This window comes from Pinus tabuliformis, chromosome 1_1 (assembly GCF_031772625.1).
Source record: "Pinus tabuliformis cultivar Carrire ecotype Pingquan chromosome 1_1, CPIR1, whole genome shotgun sequence".
NCBI lineage: Eukaryota > Viridiplantae > Streptophyta > Pinopsida > Pinales > Pinaceae > Pinus > Pinus tabuliformis.
In genome coordinates, this window is record NC_142297.1 from 123,174,985 (window position 1) to 123,191,725 (window position 16,741).

The 16,741-nt window shown below is 38.3% G+C and overlaps 1 protein-coding gene across 2 annotated transcripts in view; it reads left to right on the top strand.

The window, feature by feature from the left end:
• EMB3144 (AAA-type ATPase family protein) overlaps positions 1-16,741 on the top strand; it is a 385,432-nt gene that overhangs the window by 17,866 nt on the left and 350,825 nt on the right. The window lies entirely within an intron of this gene.

The window sequence follows — 16,741 nt, forward strand, 5'->3', positions numbered from 1 at the left end:
TCATCCATCAAGCATATCCTACCTAATGCTGGCTACTGCATCATCCATCAAGCATACCTTAGGAACCATAGCATGTCACCCTATAGTAACAAGATGCGTATACAATGCTTATAGTTACACTGACAAAATATTTTAGATGAATATCAGCTCAGATTCAAGTTTTAGAAATGACAGAAAGTCTTGAAATTAGAAATGGGCGAAACTTGAAAGAGTAAGACTAGATGCGTCTTTGGTTGTTTCTAATATCTATAATGTTTTTCAAACTTTCGTGATCTCGACTTTCTGTGGAAGCTTCCAAGTTATTTCTAGTGCAAACATTTTTAAAATTGTCTGTTGATTTTTACGAGTATTTTGTGATCTCGACTTTCTGTGGAAGCTTCCAAGCTATTTCTAGTGCAAACATTTTTAAAATTATCTGTTGATTTTTACTAGTATTTTAGATTTTGCATGTTTTAACATACATGTTGGTTCCCATATTTTTCTTACATTCTTTCCAGACTATAGGAGGATATTTATCAGTGTTCTGAAACTTGGTCTCGCAAGTAGTTCAGATGTGGTCTGAAATTGTTGACTTTGACTCAGCAACAAATTCGGTGAACACTAAAAAAATGCATAAATTTTTAATTTTCCAAATAAACTAAAATATCTTCTCTGGAGTAAAAACCATGTTTCCTCTCTACTGGCATGCTGAAGTGAATTTGTCACTCTTGGAATCAAAATCTGCAAGCAACAATGAATAGAATAAACCCAAAAGAATCAATTTATAAACAGATTTGTTCTCTGTCAGAAGAGTGTTTGGAATAGTTTGGGAATGACTCGCAAAATTTCTCAAATCGGTCACTAACCAGAGTTTTAAAGAAATTGCCGTGCTTTTGAGGTGATTTCCTTTTCAAGTTTGACTTATTGATTAAATTCAAGTTCTACACACTGGTTAATTAGGAAGGTCCGCAAAACTGATATTTATCATTTGTTTCGATTCTCCTGGTGTCAAGATATATCTACATTCTCAATTAGCTTGGTCAAGCTACTGTTAACCTAATAATAAACTTGAACGAACTGTAACCCTATTTGCTAGAATAGGAAGGAAAACCTTCATTAACACGTAAATTTGATTAAGTGCTTGTACCCCCTGTCTCATTTAGCTTTGTTTCGTTGAAAGTTTCATGAGTAATAATGATTATTATTTTGTACAATATAAAATAAGTTTCAGGTTTGCTGCAGAGTCACCTACTGTTAAGACTTTGAAACGATAATCTGAAACTAATGTTAGGGATGATTTTATGTACAGAGTTTCCAGGTCTCTTGTCCTTCTAAGGATACTGCTCCTCAGAAAAACTTTGTTGATGTTCCACAATATACTATAGCCATATGTTCACTGCGAATAATGTCCCGTTTTTATCAGAATTTGTTAAATGAATCGTTTGGTTTCATGCTTGTTTTGTGTGAATCGCCTTGTCAGGGCTGGTGAGAATTTTTACTTTCTTATATATGTCGAATTTCATGGTAGAAATTGATTAGTGTGTACATTCTGTTAGGATTTGACTTGGTTTAGCTTTAGCATTATTTCAAGGTTTTCATTCTAGTTGTTTCATTGAGAGTTTCATGAGTAACAATGGTTATTCTTTTGTACAATAGAAAATAAGTTTCAGGTTTCCCACAGAGATGCCTTCTTTAAAGACTTTGAAATGACAATCTGGAACTAACCTTAGGGAGAATTTTATGTACAGTTTTGACCACTACGTGTCAACGACCCATAGCAGTTCATCATTTTTTCGCAAAAGGGATAACCCCTGATGGATGTGTTTGGCCGTCCAGCTATCATCATCAACCTGACTTCCAATATGTTATGTAAACCTATTCTGCATGTATATGATGTAAATAATCTCAGCGAAACCGTGTCATGTATGTAACAACCTAGGTAAACCTAACTTTCTAGTGACGATCTGGATTTTGGGAGATTTTGTATCTCACCGATCCATTCTCGGATGGTCGGCAGAGTTCTTCCCACCAGTCTTACCCCAAAGCTGGAATGGATTTTTTCGCTAGGGTCTTGGGCAAGATCTAGTGTTTTGGATCGAGTCTATGTAAAAGTAATTTGGAAATAATCCTAACTATTTGGTTAGATTATTTTATTACAAATTACTTGGTCTGCTGGATTATACTTGTGTCGTAGAAATGGGTAAACTATGAGGGCCTATTATAAATGGGTTTCCCCCCCGTATGATGTAAAAAATATGAATATCATGATGTAAATTGTCTTAAGGGTTGGAAAAATAATTTATCTTCTCATAGATTAATTAATTAAATTTTCTGGCCCAAAATTAATTAAAATCCTAAACCAACAATTTAATTAATTCTAGGTCCTAGGTAAATTTAAATTTTTCAAAGGCAAAATTTGTCGGTCCTAAAAAAATAAATTTTAAGAGGTCCAGGGACTAAGGTAAATTAATTATTTTGATAAATTTTAAACTTTTGATCCCTGGAGTTACGTCAAAGCCAAATTTTTGGGAAATTAACTCAAAAATTTAATTTTTGAGCTAATTAATATGAATTTAAATGAAAATTTTGAATTTCCTCAAAAATTAAATATTTCGACGGATGAGATTAAAAGAAATTTTGATTTTCATCAAAGGTTGAGATTACTTTGGCAAGGATCACTCGAACTAGCCGTTGGAGGATTTATCTTTAAATAGGAGGTCGTTTATCAGTCGATCCATCTAATCTTTGAGTCGCGTGCTTAACAAAAAGATTTGGTGTAATCTTTTTTCTAGATGATAAAGAAAGACTTTGGGGTTAATTTCTGCTAGTGTTACTGTTCATGGGAATACTGTAAGATGTTTTATTTTCATGCATAATTTTTTCTAAAGCCATTGATGATAACTTCTGAAGAGTGATTTGAGTACAGGTATTTTGCTCAGTCAATGGGGTTCGAATAATAATTTAAATTTTGAACGTAGTAGCAGGTATTTCTATTTGTCTAAGTTTTATTATTATTTTCTCGCTCTATTTTTAATGGCTGGATCAAGTTTTGTAGGGAAATCTTGATTTAGATCCTCGTGCATTAAAGGAAGTTTTCAGTTGGACCAGCCAACTCCCGATCTGTGTTTCTTGAAGAGCCCAACTAAATTAGTCCCATGCTTATCATAAGATTTTTTGTTTTAGTGATACATGAGGGTTTCGAGTTAACACATCTTTTAATTTTATTTTTATTTTTAAATTTTTGCGCCGCATAATGATAGATTTGGTTACTTAGAGCCTTTAGTTTGTAATTATTGTAATTATTTAACTGCGTTTTTGGGGCTTTTAATTTCATCATTATATATAACGTTTTTGAGTGTTTTTTTTGTCATTACAAGTACAGATCTGAAGGAGAATGCTTGTTTGAAGCCAGATCTAGGCCCTGAAGGGTAAGATCTGGCCTCAAAATCATTTTGCAGGGAGATTTTCTTAGAAAATTTTACAGTCTGAGGGTTTTAAAATTTAAATCTGGAGATTTTATAAGGGTTTCAAGGATAAATTTGAAGTAGAAGAATATCACTTTAATCACAAATTTCTGAGGTTTTTTTTAAGGGTTCGAGCTTACCAGCTTTTGGTTGCGTTTTCTTTCTCTGGAAAATTTCGAAATTTATTTTACTGCCTGGGGTTTATGATCTGTTGCAAATATCGTTTTTTTTGCCATAAAGCCCACTGCTCCCTCATCCTTCTCCTCCATCGAATCTGCAAGCCCTCACGCCCTCTTCTCTTTCAACCTGCAAAAAACCCAAGTCGACTCCCTCTCTTCAACCTTTCTCCCTTCTTTGCCTATTGTCCTTCTCATTTCCTCCACGCGCATCCCATCTCCCATTTCCTCTGTCGCTGCTACTTCTCTTCCCTCCACCCGCAGCTATTCGTAACTCCTTTCCAATCCTCGACCCACGTATCCCTTCAAACCTGCAGTCCCTCACCTCTCGTCCCTCCCTCCATCCGCAACCTTCCGTCCCTCATTGATCCTTGCTCGTTGCAACTCCAACCTCATTCTCACAACTCCTCCCGCGTCTTCCCCTCCTGCTCGTTGCCCATCCTTGGCTCCAAACGCTGCCTCCGCCGTCCCTGTCGCCAATCCAAGCCTGCACCCACACACAAACATTTGATTTTGTATTTTTATTTTGTTTTATCTGTTGTATGCATTAGGGTTAGGTTTAGCGATTCATTTTTTAGAGTTTGCTTTTTAAATTTTTTATTAATTTCGACTTTCAAATTTATTAAAACTCAATTTTTTTTTGTTTGATTTAAAAATTTAAAAAACAAAAAAATAAAAAAAATTGGTGACTTTGGAATTGCGAATGAAATAAATCAAAAGAAGATCTAAGCTTTCACATTTAAAAATTTAAATTTTTATGTGGCCTACGACCGATTAAAAATTTAAATTTAATTAAGGTCTTTTGATTTTTATCTTTGATCACATTAAAAAATTTAATTAAAACACTTGCCACATTAAAGTTGCTTCATAAGCTTAGCATATTAAAAATTTACCTAAGAGATAATTAAATTCTAATTTAAAGTTCCTTGGTGTCTTTTTGTGTTAAGTGTAAAATTTTAAAGGGAGAATTTTGTGGTATCGATTTCTCTATTGTCAAGCGCGATTAATGTTTTAGAATTATATCTAAAGATTGACTATAGGAAAAAGATAAATTCTAGATCTGGGTTATTGAAGAAAATCATTTTAATTCTAGAATCATATATTGCTTAGCAGATAATTTCATAGCTCTTCATGGTATTTAATTGCTAGAATATCTTGCATGATAAAATTTTGAGCATTTACATTTAATTGTTCATGATTGTCACTTTCATCACATTTATAAATTATTCAAGATAACTTGTTTTCATTTAGTTTATGGTTAATTAAATATTAAAGCACTAGTGTAAAATCATTTCTATCTTGAGTTGTATTTGTCCTAATTGTTTGATCTATCCATCTCGGTTAACCAGGACTTGTTCTATATTCTACAAGTTGTTCATCCTCAAGTCTTCTACCCAGGCTACCCTCATTCATTCACCCTAGGGACCAACCCCCTTGACTTGTCTAGGAGAGAGTTTAAACAAAGCGAGTAAGGATTAGGGTGACATCCCTTACTCTGAGTGTTGTCGCGGTGCCTAGATACTTTGTGCGACAACATTTTTTGGCGCCGTTGCCAAGGACAAAGTTTTTCTGTCCTTGGTCCTCTCAATCTCTTCTCATCATTTGATCCTTTCATCTTCACCCATTCGCATTCATCTCATTTTTCATCATATCATCTTCTGTGTCTAAGTTAGATTCCTGTCCAAGTGGTGACTCCACTTCATCTTCTACAGGGGCATATACTAGGAGGAACCCAAGCAGCTTGGTTAATCCTGCTCTGGATCCTGAAAGGGCTCTTAGAGCTAGATTACACTAGCTCTCTTCTCATACACTCCTTGACAATCTCAACCAGGATGCTCTCTGTGACATCCATTCACTCTTCTTGATTCCTCCCATTCCAGACATCATGGATATCTATGAGCCTCTTAACTTTGCTAACATCCAGGGTTATCCCCATAACCTTCCTGATATTGGTATAGACAAGTCGCCCTCCAAGGAAATAATGCAATCACTGTTAAAAATCATTTATATGCTTTTCAGATTAGGTGGGCTAAATTCGCTAATGCTCATAATAATGATGATGTGCAAATGAAATGCTTTGTCTTGACCCTTGAGCAGGGTGCTATGGATTGGTTTACGGATTCATTTGGTTCCCTCCTTGATGCTTTTAGAGAGAAAATTAGTGATAAGAAAGAAGAGCGATTTTTAGCAAAAGCCATTAGCGCCACTAAAAAGAAAGAAAATGAGACGTGTGAAGAATTTAATAAAATGTTTAATGTTATGCTTAAAGAGATATCTACTGATTACAAACTGTTAATTTTAGGCAACAATGGTATGTTCTATGCTTCAGAACAATTTTACTTCAATTTCTTTATTAGTCCAATATCAATATTCAAATTAGCAATTACTTCAACATGATAGTAAAATGCAGATAGAACATAAACATAAACAGTAGAAGACAAGCCAAGACAAGAGGACACAAGATGTGGCACCGACTAGGGACAAACCCCAATGTGGGGAAACCCTTGATCAAATCTTGTTTTAGTCTTCAATAGTTCAGTAGAGAGAGATAATACAATTTACAAATCTAATAATTTATAACAACAACAAAAGAACCCTAACCAAAAAAGTCAATGCTAACCAACAGGGCAAATTTGACCCTCAGCGAATCGGTCAACTTTAGTCAACTTCGGCCTCCAAACATCAATATAAAACAACCCTCAAAATAGTCAAATTCGGCCTAGTCAAAGTCTGGTCAAACAACCCACCTGCGGTCAGCCCTAGCTGCAGTCAATGTTTAGCCTCGATTTTTGCGGCTTGCCCAAACAGAGATAGCCCTCACAAAAACACAGTCAATGCATGTCGGTCAACGCACGCCGGTCAACGCTTGGTCAAACTGTCTAGAAATTCAGTCTCCTGAAATTTTGGTCTCTTGAAATTTTGGCCTCCTGAAATTTCGCTCTCCTGAAATTTTGAGGTCAATGCATGCTGGTCAACGCTTGGTCAAACTGTCCAGAAATTCGGTCTCCTGAAATTTCGGCCTCTTGAAATTTCAGCCTCCTGAATTTTCAGCGTCCTGAAATTTCTCTCCTGAAATTTTAGACATGTGGAGAGAGAGAGCCCAGAAATTCGTACCCAATCAATGAGGGGAGAGAGAGAGAAGTGTGAAGATGAGTGTGTCCAAATGAGGCTAAGGCATCATGTATTTATAGCAAATGTTGAGGATGAATAGACGTGATTGTTGGGCTTCTGAGCCTACATAAGTTTGCTGGCTGACCTTGACAATTTGTCCATAATTAAAATAAATTCATAACTTCATTTGTACATGTCAGAATCAGATGATCTTTAGATCAATCCTACATCTCTCGGAGAGAGGAATCCATGAAAAATATCAGCTGTCATAAATAAGATGACCCATATGGAGTTTGGCCGTAGTTGCCAATTTTAACACTCCCTCTCAACTAGGGAGAACTCCATCTGCTGATCCATCTGCCAATCTGTACTACCTCTGCCATCAATGCACTGCTCTACTCTGCTTTGCTGAACTATGAAGAAGAAGAAGTGATCGAGAATGTATCATACCATTCTCCACTTACCGAGGTCAGTCCCAATCAAAAGAGAGTGTCTCATACCACTCTTACCGACCCGAAGTCGGTTCCTATTGATCCCAGATCAATATCGGTCATCCTATCATAAGGAGTATGGTAGTACACGATGCGTTCATCGGTAGTACTATGGTCCCTATCCTCATTTCCCTACTCATTGGCCAGAAGAGAGGTACTTCCCATGAGTCCCAACCTGCATGGGTAGGATGTCTCGGCAGGAGAAAGATGAACCACTCATCCTACCTACATGTCACCAAGGGGTATCACAGGGGAAGGCTGAACCACTCACCCTATACACAACAAACCACTAGGGGAAGGCTGAACCACTCACCTTATGGTTGCTCACCGCTCCAAGAAGTACCCCAAGCCCACCGGAGCTCCCAGAGCTCAATGTCCATCTCATACAAGACCCTTATAAGAGGCTCTCTCCACGACTCCAAGTCGTTCTCGGAAGGCCAACAATTTGACGTTCCCCAGGGGCTTTGTTAGAATATCGACGACCTGTTCATCAATCCCAATGTGATGGAGCCTTATTGCTCCTCATTGTACCATATCCTAGATAAAGTGATACCTGATATCTATATGCTTGGAGCGATCATGAAACACAAGATTCTCTGATAATCAGATCCCACTTTGGTTGTCGCAAAGGATCACGGTGGTATCCAACACATGTCCAAACAACCCACGGGAGAGCTTCCTTAATCAAACAACTTCATAGGAGGCCATACTAGTAGCTATGTATTCGGCCTCAGCGGTGCTCAAGGCAACCAATTTTTGCTTCCTAGTCATCTAGGATACCAAAGTAGAACCTAAAGAAAAATAGCATCCAGAAGTGCTCTTGCGTTCCACCACACTGCCAGTCTAATCAACATCAGAATAGCCATGCAACCTCACTTTTCCAGCAGTGTATCTCAGTCCATGAGTGATACTGCCCCGAAGATATCTCAGAAGATTCTTGGCGGCAATCCAATGTATATGATGAGACTCAACCATGTATTAGTTAAATGTGTTAACTGCAAAACATATGTCCGGATGGGAGTTCACCAAGAACATCAGTGCTCCTATGAGTTGACGATACTCAGAAGCATTTCCCGATTCAGGTTCAGTAGCACTACCACATAACTTCTTAAAGTTAAGTTCCATCGGAGTAGTCACAGGCTTGCAGTCCACCATCCCAAATCTTTCCAATAACTTCACAACATATTTTCCTTGAGAGAGGACAATTTTACCTGGCTTTTTCTAGACCTCCAACCCTAGGAAATAGTGCATCGGTCTTAGGTCCTTCATCTCAAATTCAGAAGCCAACTCCCTCTTACATTTGTGAATGAGGGGTTTGGACCTGTCAGAAAGAGGTCGTCCACATAAAGTACCAGAATGAGAGGTTTATCATTTTCAACCTTAAAGTAAAAGTTCGCATCGACTTCACTTTTAGTGAATCCCAGCTTCATCAGATATCTATCGATCCTCTCATACCAAGCCCGAGGTGCTTGCTTCAAGCCATAGAGAGCTTTCTTCAACCTGCATACATGAGATTCCCGATCATGAACCTCAAACCCCTCCAGTTGTTCCACATAGACTTCCTCTTTGATTGAACCATGCAAGAAAGCGGTCTTGACATCCATTTGATGTAGGTTCCATCCTTGCGAGGCGACAAGGGCTATGATCAAGCGAATGGTGGTGTATCGGGCAATAGGTGCAAATATCTCATCGCAATCTGCACCTTCCTTTTGAGAGAAGCCTCGAGCAACAAAGTGAGCCTTGAACTTTTCTGCACTTCCATCAGCTCCATGCTTGATTTTGTAGAGCCACTTAGAGGTGACAACCGATTTGTCTTGGGGTCTAGGGACCACATCCCAGACATCATTCTTCATAATTGACTCGTATTCTTCATTCATAGCATCCTTCCATACTTGATGCTTCACGACTTCTTCGAATGATGAAGGCTCATTTTGAATGATAGTGCTCATGGCGGTCAAATATCCTTGATACCTGTTCGGCTTCTTTCTTTCACGGAAAGTCCCCGTTGGTGCAATGTGTCTCTTAGCATCTTCGAGAGTCTCCCTAAGTCATGAGGGTCTCCTTTTGGAGGAGGAGGGCTCATGAGGAGGAGGATCAATAGGATCCATAGGTTCATCAACATCAGGCATCGTTTCGTCTTCTTTTGCACCTTGATTTCCAGTGTCAGCTTCTTTGTCCTTCCTTAGGATAGGAAGGTTGTTGATCTTCCTGAGGGCCATATCTTCGTCGAAGGTGACATCATGACTTATCTCAACTTCCTTTTGACCAACCACATAAATTCTATATCCCTTAGAATTTTCACTATAGCCCACAAAGATTCCTTTCTTCCTAGATGCACCCAATTTGCTTCTTTTCCCTTCCGGCACATGAAAATATACGAGACCTCCAAAAAATCTAAAATGAGAGACATCAGGTTTCGTACTAGTGAACATTCCTTCGGGAGTCTTAGAGTCCAATGCTTGATGAGGGCATTGGTTTTGAACATACATGGTGGTATTTGCAGCTTCAACCCATAGAAACTTTGGAAGGCCTTGACCATGAAGCATGGCACACACAACTTCTAAAATAGAGCGATTCTTCCTTTCAGCCACACCATTATGCTTGGGAGTGTATGACGTTGTAGTCTCCCTCTTAATGCCAGCTTCTCTGCAATAATCTTGGAATTCATTGGATTCGTACTCGGTCACATTACCAGTCCTCAATATCTTGATTTTCTTCTCGAATTGGTTTTCAATCAAGGCTTTGGGGTGTCAGAACCAAGTGAACACTTCATCCTTCTTTTTCAAGAAGTAGATCCATGTCTTGCGAGAATGATCATCCGTAAAGGTGAGATAATATAAGTATCCTCCCAAAAAGTTTACAGACATCATACCAGATATGTCGGAGTGGATCAATTGCAATATATCTGTGGTCTTGCTATTACTTGAGGGGAATGGTCCCCTTGTAAGTTTTCCTTCGGCACATACACCTTCATGCTCTACTTTGAACTCGGGCATACCTGTCACCATCTGTCTTACATTGGGTAGGGACTTATAATGAAGATGCGCGAACCTCCGGTGCCATAGTTCAGATCGTAGAGATGTGTCGCAAGACATGGCTCGCAATGGACTTCCTCCAACTTGATATAAATTGTCAACCCTAAACCCAAGAGTAAAAGCATCTTTAAAATTCATTTTCGAAACACGTACCTTTCCATGGATAAAAGCCACCTTGAATCTTTTGTCTTCCATTGCTGAAATGGACATCAGGTTCTTCTTGAGATTAGGTACATATAGTACTTCTTGCAAATGAATAGTGTTACCTTGATTCAATTGAAGGGTAACATTTCCTACTCCCTTCATGGGATAGGTGGCATCGTTTCCAAGGATGATTTCCAAGTTTGTCTCCTTTTCTATCAGATTAGAGAGGGCTTCCTTGTATACGGTGAAGTGTCTTGGGGCACCACTATCAATCAACCAATTTCCCAAAGTGTCTGAGGGAGAGGCAGTGGAGAGGGCCGATAGAAGATAATACTCTTTTTGCTTATTGTTAACAACATTGGATTCTTTATACCTGGAGTTCCTTGATTTCTTGGAGGGTTGACCATTTCCTTGATGTCTCGCATTCCTTTTTCCTTTGCCATTGGTCCTGCCATTCCTTTAATTGTTGTTGTTGAAGTTGCCCTTGGAATGATTGTGATCATCATCATATGATGTGTCCCTTCTATTTGGACACTCCCTTGCATAGTGGCCAAACTTATTGCAAACAAAGCATCTTCCCTTCCTTCCATTTTTGAATCCCGGTCTTCCTTGACTTTGCTTCTTTGAACCTGCATTGTTCTTCCTCTTGGCATGAGCGGAGAATGCAATGGGGTTGCTTCTATTAGAAGGCATTTCTTGTTCCACCATTCTAGTTTCTTCTTGAATGCATCTCGACATCAATTCTTCAAACCTTGGAATTCGATCATTGTTGAGTATAGTGGTTCTAAATACATACCACTCAGGTGGAAGTCCTCCAACGGTGGTGAGAGCAAGTTCCCTATCAGGAATGACTTCTCCAATCGAGAGTAGATCATTCTTGATCTCAGTAATCCTCAAGAAATAGGATTGAATGTCCTTGTCCTTGCCCTTCTTAATATCCTTCAACTTATTCTTGAGAAATAGAATTTGATTAGCATTACTAACCTTGAACATGCCGACCAACCTGTCGTAGATCTCCTTGGAGGTCTTCAATTCGGAGATATATGCCACCAGATGCTTGTCAATAGAATCCTAGATAATCTTCTTTGCTTCGACTTCAACCCTATTGTACTTGGTTTTCGCAGCAACCGATACATTTGAAGGAGGTTCAGGGATTTTACCCTGCACATAATCCATCACTTCTTTTTCTTCCAAGGTCAAATAAAGAGACATCTTCCATCCATGATAGTTAGATTTATCATGGAGCTTGTCTTCAGTTGGGAAGTAGGATGAGGAACCCATTGAGCCTTTTGTCCTTGTCCAATTGTCTTTGGTGATTGCTCTTTCACTCTTGCTTGGGTTTTGTCTTCACCTCAGCTCTGATACCATGTTAATTTTAGCAACAATGGTATGTTTTATGCTTAAGAGGAATTTTACTTCAATTTCTTTATTAGCCTAATATCAATATTTAGATTAGTAATCACATCAACATGATAGTAAATGCAGATAGAACATAAACGTAAACAGTAGAAGACAAGCCAAGACAAGAAGACACAAGATGTGGCACTAACCAGGGACAAACCCCAATGTGGGGAAACCTTGATCAAATCTTCTTTTAGTCTTAATGGTTTAGTAGAGAGAGATAGTACAATTTACAAATCTGACAATTTATAACAACAATAAAAGAGCCCTAACCAGAAAAGTCAACAGGGCGGATTTGACCCTCAGCAAATCAGTCAACTTCAGTCAACTTTGGCCTCCAAACAAAAAGATAAAACAACCCTCAAAACAGTCAAATTCAGCCCAGTCAAACTCTGGTCAAACAACCCACTTTTGGTTAGCCCTAGTTGCAGTCAACGCTGGTCAATAGTCAACGTTTAGCATCAATTTATGTGCCTAGAAATGCGGCCTGCCCAAATAGAGATAACCCTCACAAAAACGCAGTCAAAGGAGGTCAATGCATGTTGGTCAACGCTTGGTCAAATTGTCCAAAAATTCGGTCTCGTGAAATTTCGCTCTCCTGAAATTTTGCTCTCCTGAAATTTCGGACGTGTGGAGAGAGAGAGGCCCAGAAATCCGTACCCAATCAATGAGGAGAGAGAGCGATGAGTGTAAAGACGAGTGTGTGCAAATGAGACTAAGGTATCATGTATTTATAGCAAACATTGAGGATGAATAGACGTGGCTGTTGGGCTTTTGAGCCTACATAAGTTTGCTGGCTGACCTTGACAATTTGTCCATAATCAAAATAAATTCATAACTTCATTTGTACATGTTGGAATCAGATGATCTTTAGATCAATCCTACATCTCTCGGAGAGAGGAATCCAAGAAAAATATCAGCTGTCATAAATAAGATGACCCATGTGGAGTTTGGCCCTAGTTACCAATTTTCACACAAACCAACTGAGAAAATGCTTCTAGAATATTGTTTCGATGCTTTCAATCCTGACACTTCTTATGAGCTAAGAAAGTCCAAGCTTGTTGACTATAACGCTTGTCAACTCACAACTTCAGAGCTAGAGAAAGATAAGAAGGCTTCTAGCAAATATGAAATTCCTGGGTTTGATAGATCTGTTGTTAAATTAAAAGAACTTAAAGGAAAAGAAAAGGAATCTAAAGAAGAACCTATGCAAAAACTGCTTCAGGAGTTGGAAAATATGGAGTTAAATCAAGCTAGGATGATTGCTGATTAGGCTAAGGAAATAACTACATTACAATCTAGGTTGATTCAAATGGAAAGACCTCAATTGCAAAATCATCAACCTAGGGTTCAGAATAATAATAATAATTGAAATAATTGGCAGAAGAAAGGTCAGTCTAGTGAGAAGATGCCTCCTCACCCTCTTGAAACGAATTATGTTGTGGAGGAGACCCCGCCTTATTGTAGAGCATGTGATGAGCTTCATGAAGAAGCCACTTGTCTTGTTATCAAGAGAATCATGCATCATGAGATGCTTGGGATAAATAATGAGATAAATGTGGTTGGTAAAGAATATCATCTATCACAAGAGAATTGGGAAGAGGTCAAGGGAAATAGTAAACTCGTCAGACCTTCACATCTTCATATAGCATTAATAATTTTTGTCAAGAAACTGATGTCTTGGTTAAATTTTCTAGTGAGGAGCCTCCTCCTAAGCGAGTTCTTGAAATTGATAAGGACTAGTGGCTAACCGGTTAGAGAAGAAGTCAAAATGATAATCAAGTTAATTCTCAAAGTCTTAACCCCGGATCAGGTTCTGGTATGAATATTGAGCTAGGAGGTTGGTTTAATGACTCTAAAGTTTTGATTCCTATCACCGAAATAGTGAAGATCCCCTCCCAGAAGGCTAAGTCCGTTAGTGCTATTGACAGTACCCAGGTGAGTGCAACTCAAGAGGAAACTCATGAGGCTTTCTAATAGGATGCTCCCGTATATTTGCAAAGTATGGAATTCGATAACAAAGGGCATTCTCCTTTTTTCATTACTTTGCTTGTTAATAATTATTGATTATATAACTGCATGCTTGACTCTGGTACTGCTTGTGTGATGACTAAGAGAGTCATGGAACAACTTAATTTAAGGATATCTAGGCCTTACTACAACATATGTGCCATGGATTTGAAGAAAATTGAAGTTCATGGGTTAATTAAGGACTTACAAGTCCATCTGTCTGTGTACCTTGATATCATGATTGTCATGGACATAGTTGTGGTTGATGTGCCTGATGCTTGGGGTATGTTGTTGTCTAGGAAATGGGCCTCTGATTTAGGAGGAAGCATACAAATGAACTGGTCATATGCTATGATTCCTTCCCCTAATGGTCAAGGATTTCTTAAATTAAATAGAGAGCCCGAAAGGAGATTCCATGTCGAAGATCCTAAAAGTCCCCATAATGAGATAATATGTGAACGACCAAACCCTGGGAATCATGCTATTTTATCTAATTCAATCATTCCCGTAGAGGTCAAGGTTGATAAAAAAGAGGGTGACTTAAAAAATAAAGTTTGGCATTTGTACTTTGATGGTGCAACATCTAGGCATGGTAAAGGTGCGGGAATTGTCTTGAAATCTCCCCTTGGTCATATTTTCAAATTTGCCTATCGATTAGAATTTGAAGCAACCAACAATGTGGCTGAATATGAAGCCTTGTTGTTGGGTATTGAAATGGCAAAAACTTTGAAAGTCAAATTGTTGAGTATCAAGGGTGATTCAGATTTAGTTATCATGCAAATAAAAAATAAATTTACATGTAAAAATCAAAGATTAAGAAATTATAGAAATGCTGTGTGGGATACCATGGAGTATTTTGATGCCATCAATCTTGAAGCTATCCCAAGAGAGCAAAATTGCTTAGCTAATGAGTTAGCTATTGTTGCTTCTACCATGCAGTTGTCTAATAAATTAATTGAAGATAATACTAAGACGAATATCAATTTTTAACTTTCTATCCTAGATACATTTGAACATGGGCAAACCTTTGATAATGAAACACATGTTATTCACTTTCTAAATAATTTGGATAAGTTTAAGGGTTTTCAGGTAAATTTTGTGGAAGACGGATCCAAATGACTTAATTTTCAGAGAGGGAAGAGTCCTACCATATGCACGATTGGACATGGCACATCTGAAAAGCAGCGGACATATTTGCCTAAAAGCAGGAAAATGCTCAGCATGCACTACATTGAACGCATCTGATGCCTTGGGGCATCCTTTGTATTGTATTCCTGACCCTACACCCTTTTATTTCAATGTTTTATTTTGTAGGTAGATTTATGTTTTTTATGTTATTATGATAGTTAATAAATGAAGAGCTTATATCTTTCCTGTGCTTAATATTATATGATGATTTTTGGATGGACGCTATTTATGTTATCTTGTGTGTTCCGTGGATGCAGATTTTGGATTCTCACATTCCTCTGGTGCAACAACGTGTTCCCAAGTAGAGCCAGATGTTGACCACTACGTGTCAACGACCCATAGCAGTACACCCCCTTTTTCGCAAAAGGGATAGCGCTTGATCGATGTGTCTGTGCCGTCCAGTGATCATCATCAGCCTAACTTCCAATATGTTATGTAAACCCATTCTGCATGTATATGATGTAAATAATCTCAGTAGAACCGTGTTATGTATGTAACAACCTAGGTAAACCTACTTTTTTAGTGACCATCTCCATTCTGGAAGGTTTTTTATCTCACTGATCCATTCTTGGATGGTCGGCAGAGTTTTTCCCTTCAGTCTTACCCCAAAGCTAGAATGGATTTCGTCGCTAGGATCTTAGGCGAGTCATAGTGTTCTAGATCGAGTCTATGTAAAAGTAATTTGGGAATAATCCTAACTATTTGGTTAGATTATTTTATTACAAATTACTTGGTTAGAAATCATGTTGGAACCATTTCATCTCTTGGTACTACCTTTTCCAGAGAATGGCCTACCTCTATGACATGTATATGGTTGTGGTCTATGTCAAAGATTGTGAAAACTTCTATTCTGAAATTGTGTCTTTGTGTCTTGTTTGTTGTTGGGTTGATGTATGTAACTGGGTTTTTTGGCATTTCATTTCTACAGTATGCTTGTTAATGATGCTCTTGCATCCAATTCTTTGGTGGGTTATTGCATGGTGATATTTGTAGATGTTATGGAGTACATTCAGCTGCATTGAAAGTTTACGTTGCAAATTCAATTAAGGTTGTGTTGGGAATATTGTTTTCATTGATGTCAAAGGCAGGGGGAGACTATAGATGTCCAAAGATAAAGATTGCAAGATGAAGATTGTTGGAAATATTGTTTGGATATCCAATTTTTTTGATGCCTAGTTTGGATACCCTATCTTTGAAGGCCTTTTTTACTCAACACCTAGCTCAAATGGTAGCATAGAATATATGGAGGAAAGAGTTATTTCGAGACCTTTCCAATGGTCTATGGTACTTCCTATAACTCCATAGGAATGAGGAGATATGAAAGATTCTGTTAGGTTGGCCCAACTAGGAAGTATAGGTTGGTCCAACCAGTTTTACAAGTCGACCCCATAAGTGAATGCAAAAACACTATAAAGAAAGGATAAATGAGGTGTGTTACCACCTGATTCCACACCTAAGGTTAGCGTGGAGAAAATCCCTAACTCCACTAGGTATGGCCTTGGGGCAAGCAGTGGGTTGGGGCTGTCACCCAATTCCCAACTCTTCTGTCTATGCTCTCTCCTAGATGAAGCCAAGGGGGGTGGACTCTAAGGAAAATCTAAGGCTTGGTTAGTGGTACAAAATAAGTTTCTAGGAGATGAAAGATTAGTTAACCAAGAGATACATCAACCATCAAATTAAAACATGTAAATACTTCAACAAGTAAATGATATAACCTTGAGCATGTAGAGATAACCAAAATG